This window comes from Elephas maximus, chromosome 2 (genome assembly GCF_024166365.1).
Source record: "Elephas maximus indicus isolate mEleMax1 chromosome 2, mEleMax1 primary haplotype, whole genome shotgun sequence".
Taxonomy (NCBI): Eukaryota; Metazoa; Chordata; class Mammalia; order Proboscidea; family Elephantidae; genus Elephas; species Elephas maximus.
Window position 1 is genome coordinate 215921684 of NC_064820.1, and position 13799 is coordinate 215935482.

Here is a 13799-nt window from a genome sequence, read left to right on the forward strand (position 1 = left end):
AGCAGGAGCCAAACAGTAGGGGCAAGGTGAGCCTGGGGTGCGGCAAGTCAGTGCCCCTCCAGCCAAGCACTGCAGTGCAGCCTGTCAGGAAGAGGTAGAGGTGGTTCTTGGAGTTGGGTGGAAGGCAAAAAGAAAGGGAAGAAAGGGAAAGAGAAAAAAAATATGGCACTGAGGGAGCCAGCTGGTAGGGATGGGGCAGAACTGGGGTGCTAGCAAGCTGGTGTCTTTCTCGCCAGGCAGCATGGTGCTACCCATTTGGAAGGGGCAGAGACAGTGCATGGTGCTAGGTAATAGGGAGAAAGAAAAAGTAGGAAAGAGAAAATAAATAAATATGGTGTGACAAAGCCGGCTGGTAGGGGTGGGGTGGACCTGGGGTGATGGGGAGCCTGTGCGTCTCCAGCCAAGTGGCACTGCATGGCCTGTCAGGAAGGGGCAGGGATGCACAGGGGCTAGGTGAGAGGGAAAAAGTAAAGGAAGAAAAGGAAAAAGAAAAAAGTAAGGCTTGGCAGAGCCAGCCTCTGGGGACAGGGCAGACCTGGGGTGTCAGAGGCCTGGAGCCTCCCCAGCCAAGTGGTGTGGGAAGGCCTGTTGGGAAGGGGCAGAGGTATGCAGGTGGCTTGGTGGAAGGGTTAAAGTAAAAGAAAAAAGAAAAAGAGGAAAAAAATGGCTTGATGGGAGCCCATTGGTAGGGGCGGAGCAGATCTGGAGCAGCGGTGAGTTGGTGTTTCTCCAGCTGCACAGTCGTGGCCTGTTGGGAATCAGCAGAGACAGCGTACAGGGCAGAAGGGTGAGGTGTGGGAAAGTGTGTTTCTCTGGTTACCGGGTGCTCTGTCTCCCGTTGGGAGCTCCTTGTGAAGTTGCCTTTCTGTAGTCCTTGTCCAGGTTTGTTTCTGGCTGTGTTTATTTTCCAGGATGGCGAAGTTGTGCTGCATTAATTGGCAGGTGACCTCCACTCCATACCTCACCTTGTTCTCTGTTCTCTGTAAGTTTCTTCTTCCATTTTATGTTTGATTGAGTTCTTTTTCCCTTCATTTGTTGCTTAGGGTTCCAGGAAGGACATTTGTATCTGTTTTACTTAGTTTTTTGGGTCTAAGAAGCTCTGCCTCTTATGCACTATTTTGTACTTAAAATCACTAAAACCTAAAAGAAATGACAAAACATCACAGATAAAAGGGAGCATAGGGAAACTAAACCCTAGAGAAAAAGGACTTGCTGGAGTTCACCCATTTACAATATCTAGAAAACAGTTGGGGAGGGGGTCCAAAATTCATGTTTTCATTCATCTACTCAATTGTTTGCTTACCTTACAGGATTTTGGTGAGGAATAAATGAGTTAACCCATGCAAAACTCTTAGCAATGCTTGTCATTTATTAAGGGCTCAGGGTATGTTAGCAATTATTGGTCTAGTAGTTTCAGGGAATTGAAATGATTAAGAAAATTTCTTACTTCAAGAATCCCACAGTGTAGTGGGGTAAACAGCAACGTAAGCAGTGATACAATATTGCAGTGATAAAGGGAAATCCAGGTAATGTCAGAACACCTCTAACCCTAACCCTATCCAGACATCAGTAGTAGAGGGGATCTAATAAGGCTTTCTATGCGTTATTTGAGTCTACAAGGGTGGGTAAGAGTTAACTAGTTTTTAAAATCAAGCAACATGATGAAAGATTTGCCTCGAAATACATTTCCCACCATCTATGGGACAAACATGGCCTAAAATGTTACTCTGTACACATATCTGTTATTTTTTTCTTAGTTTTAAAATTTTAAAAATACCCATGGAGTTCTGCTTCTGAAATTGTCAAGTAAGATCCTCCTAGACCAAACCTCCTTCAGAAAACAACTGTGATCTCTGGACAGAATACAAAAACAAACATATGAAGGCACTGAAGAGTGAGCCAAAGCAGGCAGACTTGGGAGGGGTAGACACTTGGAGGAAAAAAAAAAAAAAAAAAGAACCTGCTAAAAGAGAGTAACCGGTTTTTTATAGCTTATAGACTAAGATCAGACTACATTTGGTGGAGCCATATGCAGGGAGGCAAAACCTCTGGTAGAAAACCACCAGTCTTTCTGGGCTGAAGAAGCAGAGGACAGAGTATAAAACAACCAAAGCTACTAAAAAGTGAGAACAGAGCCACAGTGCGTGAACCCCCAGGTCTATTATAAACTAGGCCCGATATTCTACCTGATCACTGAATCACTGTTGTGTGGAGAAGATTTCAAGCAGGCAAGGTAGAACAACAATAACAACAAAAATAAACTGAACATAGATTTAAACTACTGCCCAAGAAATGGTTAAATGCCAAGTAAATTGTCTGCTAATACAAAAACATCACCTCTCTTTGGAGGTATACAACAAAATTCAGGCTTTCAATCATATAACATGCACAAAGCTAAGATACAATTCAAAATTATTTGAAACGTGAAAAAAAAATACAGAAAAAATATGACCAATTCTCAGTAGATAAGATAGTCAAAGCTAAACACCCCAAGATGTATCGGATAATGAAATTAGCAAATGAGGACTTCAAAGCAGCTATGATAACTGTGCTCAATGAGTTAATATGAGAAATGAGAAAATGTGCTTAAAAAAAATAAAAAAGATAGGAAATATCAGCAGAGAAATAGAAAAATAAAGTATCTACAATTAACAACAGCAAAAAAAAGATAACTGAGTGGACTTAAGAGCAGAATGGAGATAACATAGGAAAGGGTCAGTAAACTTGAAGATAGAGTAATAGAAATTATCTAATCAGAACATCGGAGAGAGAAAAAATAATAAGAATAAAATGAATAGAGTCTTAGAGGCCTGTGGGACAATACCAAAAGACCTAACATTTTGTTGTATATATTTTTACCACAACTTTTTTAAAAAGGCCTAACACATACAAAAGTGAAGTCCCAGAAAGAGAGGCAAGAGAAATGGTACAACTTTTCTCAAATTCGGTAAAAGACATAAATGTACATATTTAAAAATGTCAGTAAACTTCAAGTAGGAGAAATGAAAACAAAATATGCCTGGTCACCTCATGATCAAACTACTTAAAGCAAATAATAAGGAGCAAATTTTGAAAGCAGTTAGAGAAAAACAAGACATTATAAAGAGAGGTGTGATGATTTGAATACATGCTGGCTTTTTATCAGAAACTGTGGAGGCCAGAACACAGTGGAACAACATCTTGAAACTACTGAAAGGCAAAAATTATCAACCCAGAATTACATGTGCAGTGAAAGTATCCATGAAGAACTAAGCAAAAATAACGAAATTTTACATAAAAGAGATCTAAGAGAGTTTGTCACCAGAATATCTGTACTACAAGAAATGTTAAGGAGTTCTATGGAGCAAAGGAAAAAGGTACCAGATGGAAATTTGGATGGTTAGAAATAAGTAAAGAACATTAGAAATAGTCATTATCAGAGTAAATATAAAAGACTGTTTTTGTCTTAATGTAGTTAAAAATTATATGACTATTTAATGCAAAAATTATAGCATCATATTGAGGGGTTTATAATATGGATGGATGTAACTGTTACACAAAGAACAGGAAGGAGGGGTGAATGGACTTACAAGATTACAATATTTCTATATTTTATGTGAAGCGACACAATATTAAATCTAAGTTGATTGTAAAAAGTTAAAGATATACATTATAATACCTAGAACAACCACTGAAAAATAATTATAATAATAATGCAAAGAAGTATAGCTAAAAAGTCAATGGAGGACATCTGGTTTCTGCTCTATCATGTAAAGAGCTTGGAAGTCATCACTCCCATCCTCACAGTAAGAAAAAAGCTGAACAATCTTTAAATTGACAACTCTTCTCATATTCTTCAGAGAACTAAGGTCACAAGGCAAACTGATGATCTGAAAACTGGAAACACAGCTGAATACAGAGGAACAGAAGCCCCTGGAGCCAAGAATGGGTAGGAAAACTTCAACTATTATTGATGAATTATTGGAGGAATAGTGTGGAGTAGCTTGAGAGTTATAACTCCTGGGAAGCCTAGTCTTCGGAGGAGGGGGGGACACTTTCATGAATTTTGCCTCCAGGCACCCCACCAGGTGAAGACTGGAGAAAAATCCCCTCCTGCTTCCAGCAGAAAAAAAAAAAAAAAGAGAAGAGAAATTAGCCATTTTGAAATACGAGGGAGGTGGAGGGGTAGAGAAGGTTACCATTCAGACATTCACCTGGAGTGTTCTGTTTTCCCTTTCCCTCGAGGGAAACTATTTTACCATAGCCTAACCAACTTGAGGAAAGGGAAATATGCAATTCCAACCCCCTTGAGACTCCCTGCCTCACCTAAGGGGCCTAGGGGGTTGTGAAAGCCAAGAGGCACTTGTCGCAGTCCAGGGAACAGGCTCACTAAAAGACAAAGCCCAGAATTATAGGATTATAGAATGAATCTCCTCCCCCACACTTTACCACAGCATCAATAGGGCTCCAGTAAAATAACAAAGGATTACAGCTGAAAGAACTGCAAAGCTCAGGCTCTACTTTTCAGAAGAAGTTTCTAGGGAAACCCAAAGACAACAAGGAAGACAAAAATAAGGACACTAGAGAAAATTGAAGCCTCAGACACCTACAGCTGCAACTAACTGTAAACACAGCATAACTCTAGCGAGATAAACACAGATGCCCACACTATTAACCTATTTACCTCAGTTTCTATTACCCAATACTTCCTGTCTGGCTTTGAACAAAAAATTACAAGATATGTTAAAAGCCAACAAAAAACACAGTTTGAAGAGACAACAGATCCAGATACGGCAGAGATTTTGGAATTATTAGACCAGAAATTTAAAAGAACTATGATTAAGGGCTCTAATGAAAAAAAGAGGACAACATGTAACAAAGGATGGGTAATGTAAGCAAAGCAATCAAAACTCTAAGGAAGGATCTAAAGGAAATGCTAGAAATCAAAACACTGTAACAGAAATGAAGAATGGCTTTAATGGGTATATGAGAACTGTCTGTATTATCTGCTGAATTATTCTGCTGAGTGAAATAAGTCAATCACAAAACACAAATATTGCACAATGTCACTAATATGAAACTCTTAGAATAGGCAAATGTATAGAGATCAGGGTTTATCAGTGGTTACCGGGGTGGGAGGCAAAGGGAAAGAGGAGATTATTTGTTTAGCTACCATTCAGTTTCTGTTCCCCGATGTGTCTGTCAGTTTGTCGTACTGTGCAGGTTTATGTGTTGCTGTGATGATAGAAGCTATGCCACCGGTATTCAAATACCAGCAGGATTGCCCACGGTGGACAGGTTTCAGCTGAGTTTACAGACTAAGCCAGACTAGGAAGAAGGATCTGGTGGCCTACTTCCGAAAAGAATTAGCCAGCGAAAACCTTAGGAATAGCAGTGGAACATGGTCTGATATAGTGCCAGAAGATGAGCCCCGGCAGAAGATGAGAAAGGGAAAGAATGTTGGAAGGCACTCAAAATACAAGGGAGAAGAGCTGCCTCTTCAAAGTACAGTTCACCTTAATGTTGTGGAGTCAAGTTTTCTGGACCTTCATTTGCTGATGTGGCACAACTCAAAATGAGAGGAAAGAGCTGCAAACATTCATTAATAATCGAAACCTGGAATGTATGAAGTATGAATCTAGGAAAATTGGAAATCGTCAAAAATGACATGGAATGAATAAAGATAAATATTCTAGGTATTAGTGAGCTGAAATGGACTGGTATTGGCCATTTTGAATTAGACAATCAACTTGAAGAGGAATGGCGTTGCATTCATCATCAAAAAGAACATTTCAATATCTAAGCTGAAGTACAGGGCTGTCAGTGACAGGATAATATCTATTCATCTATAAGGAAGACCAGTTAATATGACTATTATTCAAATTTATTCACCAACCACTGAGGCCAAAGATGAAGAAACTGAAGATTTTTACCAACTTCTGCAGTTTGAAATTGATCGAACATGCAATCAGGAAGCTCTGATAATTACTGGTGATTGGAATACAAAAGTTGGAAGCAAAGAACAAGGATTGGTAGTTTGAAAACATGGCCTTGGTGATAGAAATGATGCTGGAAATTGCATGATAGAATTTTGCAAGACCAAGGACTTCTTCACTGTAAATACCTTTTTTCACCAACTTAAATGGTAACTATACACATGTACGTCGCCAGGTGCAATACCCAGGAATCAAATCAACTACATTTGTGGAAAGAGACAATGGAAAAGCTCAGTCGGAATAAGGCCAAGGTCGACTGCAGATCAGACCATCAATTACTTATATGCAAGTTCAAGATGAAACTGAAAAAAATTAGAACAAGTCCATGAGAGCCGAAATATATGCTTGAGTATATCCCACTTGAATTTAGAGACCATCTCAAGAACAGATTATGACTGAAGACCAGAAAAGTTGTGGAATGACATCAAGGACATCATACATGAAGAAAGCAAGACTTCGTTGAAAAGACAGGAGAGAAAGAAAAGATACACATGGGTGTCAGAAGAGACTCTGAAACTTGCTCTTGAATATCGAGTAGCTAAAGCAAAAAAGGAACAAATGGTGATGTAAAAGAGCTGAACAGAAGATTTCAAAGGATGGCTTGAGAAGACAAAGTAAAGTATTATAATGACATATAATGCATTATATGTCTCCAGTGCAAAGGCCTGGAGACAGAAAACCAAAAGAGAAGAACACACTAAACATTTCTCATGCTGAAAGAACTGAAGAAAAAATTCAAGCCTCCAGTTCCAATACTGAAAGATTCTATGGAGAAAATTTTTAATAATGCAGAAAGCATCAAAAGAAGATGGAAGGAATACACAGAGTCACTATACCAAAAATGTTCAACTATTTTAGGAGGTAACATATGATCAGGAACCTATGGTACTGAAGGAAGCAGGCCAAGCTGCACTGAAGGCACTGGTGAAAAACAAGGCTCCGGGAACTGATGGAAAATCAATTGAGATGTTTCAACAAACAGATGCAGCGCTGGAGGTGCTCACTCATCTATGCCAAGAGATTTGGAAGACAGCTACCTGGCCAACCAACGGGAAGAGATCCATATTTATGCTTATTCCCAAGAAAGGCATTTCAACCGAATGCAGAAATTATCGAACAATATCATTAATATCACGTGCAAGCAAAATTTTGCTGAAGGTCATTCAAAAGTGGCTGCAGCAGTATATTGACAGGGAATTGCCCGAAATTCAAGCCAGATTTAGAAGAGAACGTAGAAGCAGGCATATCTTTGCTGATGTCAAATGGATCCTGGCTGAAAGTGTAACCAAACGAGGGTTCTTGTCCTGTCTTAGTAGCTGCTTGAAATAAGACAGACGCCACACCATCAGTTGCAAGGGAAACGGAAAGTGGGAATTTATTGTCTGGCAGACTAGGAGCAACGCTGGGTCTAGTAATCATAAGGCCACATGCTCGCTGTTTGAGGGGGTTGGGGAGCTTTTTATTTCTAATGGTGTCTGGGGGTTGGGTTTGGTGCCCAGAACTCTCTGCCCATACCCCTCCCATGTCCACATTTGGAGGTCCAGATATTGAATAATATCAGTGATGTTCAGGTCCAAGGACAGACTGAGGACACCGCTCTTCAGGTCCTGTTCATGCACCAAAATCTTGGTTTGCCCATGCACAGGATTCTGGCACCAGATTCAAGCTGTGGTTAAGGCACAGTGTGGTCAGCCAAACCGCAGTTAGAAGCTGTGGCTTGGCAGGCTGGGAGGGTGGGTGGGGAACCATGGCGGAGAGGGGGAAGTCTCGGAGGAGGCTTCAAAAGCAGAGAATACAAGAAAGATGTTTACCTGTGTTTTATTAACTATACTAAGGCATTCGACTGTGTGGATCATAACAAATTAGGGATAACGTTGAGGAGAATGGGAATTCCGGAACATTTAACTGTGCTCATGAGAAATGTGTACATGGATCAAGAGGCAGTCGTTTGAACTGAACAAGGGGATTCTGCATGGTTTAGTCAGGAAAGGTGTGCGTGTATCCTTTCATCATACCTATTCAATCTGTATGCTGAGCTGAGAAGCTAGACTATATGAAGAAAAACAGGGTATCAGGACTGGAGGAAGACTCATTAACAACCTGCGTTATGCAGATGACACAACAATGGTTGCAGAAAGTGAAGAGAACTTGAAGCCCTTATTGATGAAGATCAAAGACTATAGCCTTCAGTATGGATTACACCTCAACGTAAAGAAAACAAAAATCATCACAACTGGACCAATAAGCAACATCATGATAAATGAAGAAAAGATTGAGGTTGTCAATGATATCATTTTACTTGGATCCATAATCAACACCCATGGAAGCAGCAGGCAAGAAATCAAAAGAAGCATTGCATTGAGAAAATCTGCTGCAAAGGATCTCTTTAAAGTGTTGAAAAGCAAAGATGCCATCTTGAGGACTAAGGTGCTCCTGACCCAAGCCATGGTGTTTCAATTGCCTCATATGCATGCAAGGGTGGACAATAAATAAGGAAGACCAACAAAGAATTGATGCCTTTGAATTGTGGTGTTGGCAAAGAATTTTGAATATACCGTGGACTGCCAAAAGAACGAACAAATCTGTCTTGGAAGAAGTACAACCAGAATGCTCCTTAGAAGCAAGGATGGCGAGACTTATGTCTCACATACTTTGGACATGTTGTCAGGAGGGACCAGTCCCTGGAGAAGGACATCATGCTTGGTAGAGGGTCAGTGGAAAAGAGGAAGACCCTCAATTAGATGGATTGACACAGTGGCCCCAACAATGGGCTCAAGCATAGCAACAATTGTGAGGATGGTACAGGACCGGGCAATGTTTCGTTCTGTTATATGTACGGTTGCTATGAGTCGGAAGTGACTTGTTGGCACCTAACAACAACAACAGTTTCTGTTTATGGAGATGTCAAATATGACAGTGAATGTTGGTTATAGTTGCACGTGATTGATGTAATTGGTTTCGCTGAATCGTACTAGTGAAAAACGTTGAATTAGCAAATGTTGTGTCACCTATATTTTTACCAAAAAAAAAAAAAAAAAAAACTTAAAAATGTGACCTGACTTATAATGGCAGATCCAATGCTGTTTTTGAAAGTCATAAGAGATTATGAAAAGAATAGCAAGGTACATCATTGCTTATAAGACCTGCTTAAAATCTTAACATCTCTTTACACTGAGGAGCAGTCTTTTTATTTTCCCAGGATCACTTTTAAGGTATGGCATTATTGTGATTCAAATGTGATTTTAAAAATGAAGAATACAAATAATTACTCTTGTAAAATAATGATTGTCATGGATTGAATTGTGTCCCCCCAAGATATGTCTAGTATGGGAATTCCAGAACACTTAATTGTGCTCATGAGGAACCTTTACACAGATCAAGAGGCTGTTGTTTGGACAGAACAAGGGGATACTGATTGGTTTAAAGTCAGGAAAGGTGTGCGTCAGGGTTGTATTCTTTCACCATACCTCTTCAATCTGTATGCTGAGCAAATAATCTGAGAAGCTGGACTATATGATGAAGAACAGGGCATCAGGATTGGAGGAAGACTCATTAACAACCTGCGTTATGCAGATGACACAACCTTGCTTCCCGAAAGTGAAAAGGACTTGAAGCGCTTACTGATGAAGATCAAAGACCACAGCCTTCAGTATGGATTACACTTCAGGATAAAGAAAACAAAAATCCTCACAACTGGACCACTAAGCCACATCATGATAAATGGAGAAAAGATTGAAGTTGTCAAGGATTTCATTTTACTTGGATCCACAATCAACAGCCATGGAAGCAGCAGTCAAGAAATCAAAAGACCCATTGCATTGCGTAAATCTTCTGCAAAGGACCTTTTCAAATTGTTGAAAAGCAAAGATGTCACCTTAAGGACTAAGATACGCCTAACCCAAGCTCCGGTATTTTCAATCACATCACATGCATGTGAAAGCTGGACAATGAATAAGGAAGACTGAAGAAGAATTGAAGCCTTTGAATTGTGGTGTTGGCAAAGAATATTGAATATACCGTGTATTGCCGAAAGAGCGAACAAATCTGTCTTGGAAGAAGTACAACCAGGAAGCTCCTTAGAAGCAAGGATGATGAGACTGCATCTTACATACTTTGGACATGTTGTCGGAGGGATCAGTCCCTGGATAAGGACGTCATGCTTGGTAAAGTAGAGGGTCAGTGGAAAAGAGGAAGACCCTCAACGAGGTGAAGACCCTCAACAAGATGGATTGATACCGTGGTGGCAACAGTGGGCTCAGGCATAGCAACGATTGTAAGGATGGCGCAGGACTGGTCAGTGTTCTGTTCAGTGATACATAGGTTGCTATGAGTCAGAACCAACTTGATGGCACCTAACAACAACAACAATAACAAAAGATGTCTATTAATTTGGCTGGGCCATGATTCCCAGTATTGTGTGGTTGTCCAGCATTTCGTCATCTGATCTGATTTTTTTATGTGTCTTAAATCCTATCACTATGATGTTAATGAGATGGGTTGGCAGCAATTATATTGATTAGATCTACAAGATTATGTTGTGTCTTCAGCCAATCTCTTTTGAGGTATAATAGAGAGAAGTGAGCAGAGACACAAGGGGACCTCATACCACCAAGAAAGCAGTGCCAGGAGCAAAGCATGTACTTTGGACCTGAGGTTCCTGCACAGAGAGGCTCCTAGAGTAAGGGAAGATTGACGACAATGACTTTCTCTCAGAGCCGATAGAAAGAAAACCTTCCCTTGGAGCTGGCACCCTGAATTTGGACTTCTAGCCTACTCGGCTGTAATGACAACTTGAAGAGGAATGGTGTTGCCCTGAAGAGGAATGGTGTTGCCCTCATCGTCAAAAAGAACATTTCAAGATCCATCCAGAAGTACAACACTGTCAGTGATAGGATAATATCCATACACCTACAAGGAAGACCTGTTAATACGACTATTATTCAAATTTACGCACTAACCACTAGGGCCAAAGATGAAGAAATAGAAGATTTTTATCAGCTGCTGCAGTTTGAAATCGATCGAACATGCAATCAAGATGCATTGATAATTACTGGCGATTGGAACGCGGAAGTTGGAAACAAGAAGGATCAGTAGTTGGAAAATATGGCCTTGGTGATAGAAACAATGCCAGAGGTCGAATGATAGAGTTTTGCAAGACCACCGACTTCATCATGGTAAATATATTCTTTCACCAACATGAACAGCGACTATACACATGGACCTCACCAGATGGAACACACAGAAATCAAATCCACTACATGTGTGGAAAGAGACGATGGAAAAGCTCAATATCATCGGTCAGAACAAGGCTGCTTATACGCAAGTTCAAGCTGAAACTGAAGGAAATCAGAGCAAGTCCACGAAAGCCAAAATATGACCTTGAGTATATCCCACCTGAATTTAGAGACCATCTCAAAAATAGATTTAACTCATTGAACACTAGTGACCAAAGACCAGATGAGTTGTGGAATGACATCAAGGACATCATCCATGAAGAAAGCAAGAGATCACTGAAAAGACCAGGATGGATGTCAGAGGAGACTCTGAAACTTGCTCTTGAGCGTTGAGCAGCTAAAGCCAAAGGAAAAATTGATGAAGTAAAAGAACTGAACAGAAGATTTCAAAGGGTCTCTCGAGAAGTAAAGCATTATAATGACACGTGTGAAGAACTGAAGATGGAAAACCAAAAGGGGAGAACACACTCGGTGTTTCTCAAGCTGAAAGAACTGAAGAAAAAATTCAAGCCTCAAGTTGCAATAGTGAAGGATTCTATGCAGAAAACATTAAATGACACAGGAAGCAACAAAAGAAGATGGAAGGAATACACAGAGTCATTATACCAAAAAGAATTAGTTGATGTTCAACCATTTCAAGAGGTGGCATATGATCAGGAACCGATGGAACTGAAGGAAGAAGTCCAAGCTGCTCTGAAGGCATTGGCAAAAGACAAGGCTCCAGGAATTGATGGAATATCAATTGAGATGTTTCAACAGACAGATGCAGTGCTGGAGGTGCTCACTCATCTATGCCAAGAAATATGGAAGACAGTTTCCTGGCCAACTGACTGGAAGAGATCCATATTTATGCCTATTCCCAAGAAAAGTGATCCAACCAAATGTGGAAATTATAGAACAATACCATTAATATCACACTCAAGTAAAATTTTGCTGAAGATCATTCAAAAACGGCTGCAGCAGTATATCAACAGGGAACCGCCAGCAATTCAGGCCGGTTTCAGAAGAGGACGTGGAACCAGAGATATCATTGCTGATGTCAGATGGATCCTGGCTGAAAGCAGAGAATACCAGAAGGATGTTTACCTGTGTTTTATTGACTATGCAAAGGCATTTGACTGTGTGGATCATAACAAATTATGGATAACACTGTAAAGAATGGGAATTCCAGAACACTTAACTGTGCTCATGAGGAACCTTTCCATAGATCAAGAGGCTGTTGTTTGGACAGAACAAGGGGATACTGATTGGTTTAAAGTCAGGAAAGGTGTGCGTCAGGGTTGTATTCTTTCACCATACCTCTTCAATCTGTATGCTGAGCAAATAATCCAAGAAGCTGGACTATATGAAGAAGAAAGGGGCATCAGGATTGGAAGAAGACTCATTAACAACCTGCGTTATGCAGATGACACAACCTTGCTTCCCGAAAGTGAAAAGGACTTGAAGCGCTTACTGATGAAGATCAAAGACCACAGTCTTCAGTATGGATTACACCTCAACATAAAGAAAACAAAAATCCTCACAACTGGACCAATGAGCAACATCATGATAAATGGAGAAAAGATTGACGTTGTCAAGGATTTCATTTTACTTGGATCCACAATCAACAGCCATGGAAGCAGCAGTCAAGAAATCAAAAGACCCATTGCATTGGGTAAATCTGCTGCAAAGGACCTCTTCAAAGTGTTGAAGAGCAAAGATATCACCCTGAAGACTAAGGTGCACCTGACCCAAGCCATGGTATTTTCAATCACATCATATGCATGTGAAAGCTGGACAATGAATAAGGAAGACCGAAGAAGAATTGACACCTTTGAATTGTGGCATTGGCGAAGAATATTTTATATACCATGGACTGCCAAAAGAACGAACAAATCTGTCTTGGAGGAAGTGTGGCCAGAATGCTCTTTAGAGGCAACGATGGCGAGACTGCGTCTTACATAATTTGGACATGTTGTCAGGAGGGATCAGTCCCTGGAGAAGGACATCGTGCTTGGCAGGGTACAGGGTCAGCGAAAAAGAGGAAGACCCTCAACAAGGTGGATTGACACAGTGGCTGCAACTATCAGCTCAAGCATGACAACGATTATAAGGATGGCTCAGGACCGGGCAGTGTTTTGTTCTGTTGTGCATAGGGTCACTATGAGTCAGAATCGACTCAACGGCACCTAACAACAACAACAGGCTGTGAGAGAATAAACATCTGTTTGTTGAAGCCATCCACTTGCGGTATTTCTGTTATAGCTGTACTAGATAATTAAGACAGCGATTCATACAATAAATAAAATATGTATGTTGGAAAAACTACTGTAAAAATAGTCTATTAATTTAAAAAATGGATAAATTAAAATGGAATTATAAGAAATATCGAAATATTCCAAAATAAGGCAGCAAAGAAAGAATAGAGGAATAAAAATCAGAGGGAAAAAATAATAAACCGATAATAAAATAGTAGACTTAAATGCAAACATATCAATAATCCTAATAAATGTTACCAGATTAGAGTACTTCCACTTCCATCCATTACGGTGTACTAGGGACAGATTTTGCCTCGTGCCACGCAACAGCAGCAACAACAACAAAAATCAAA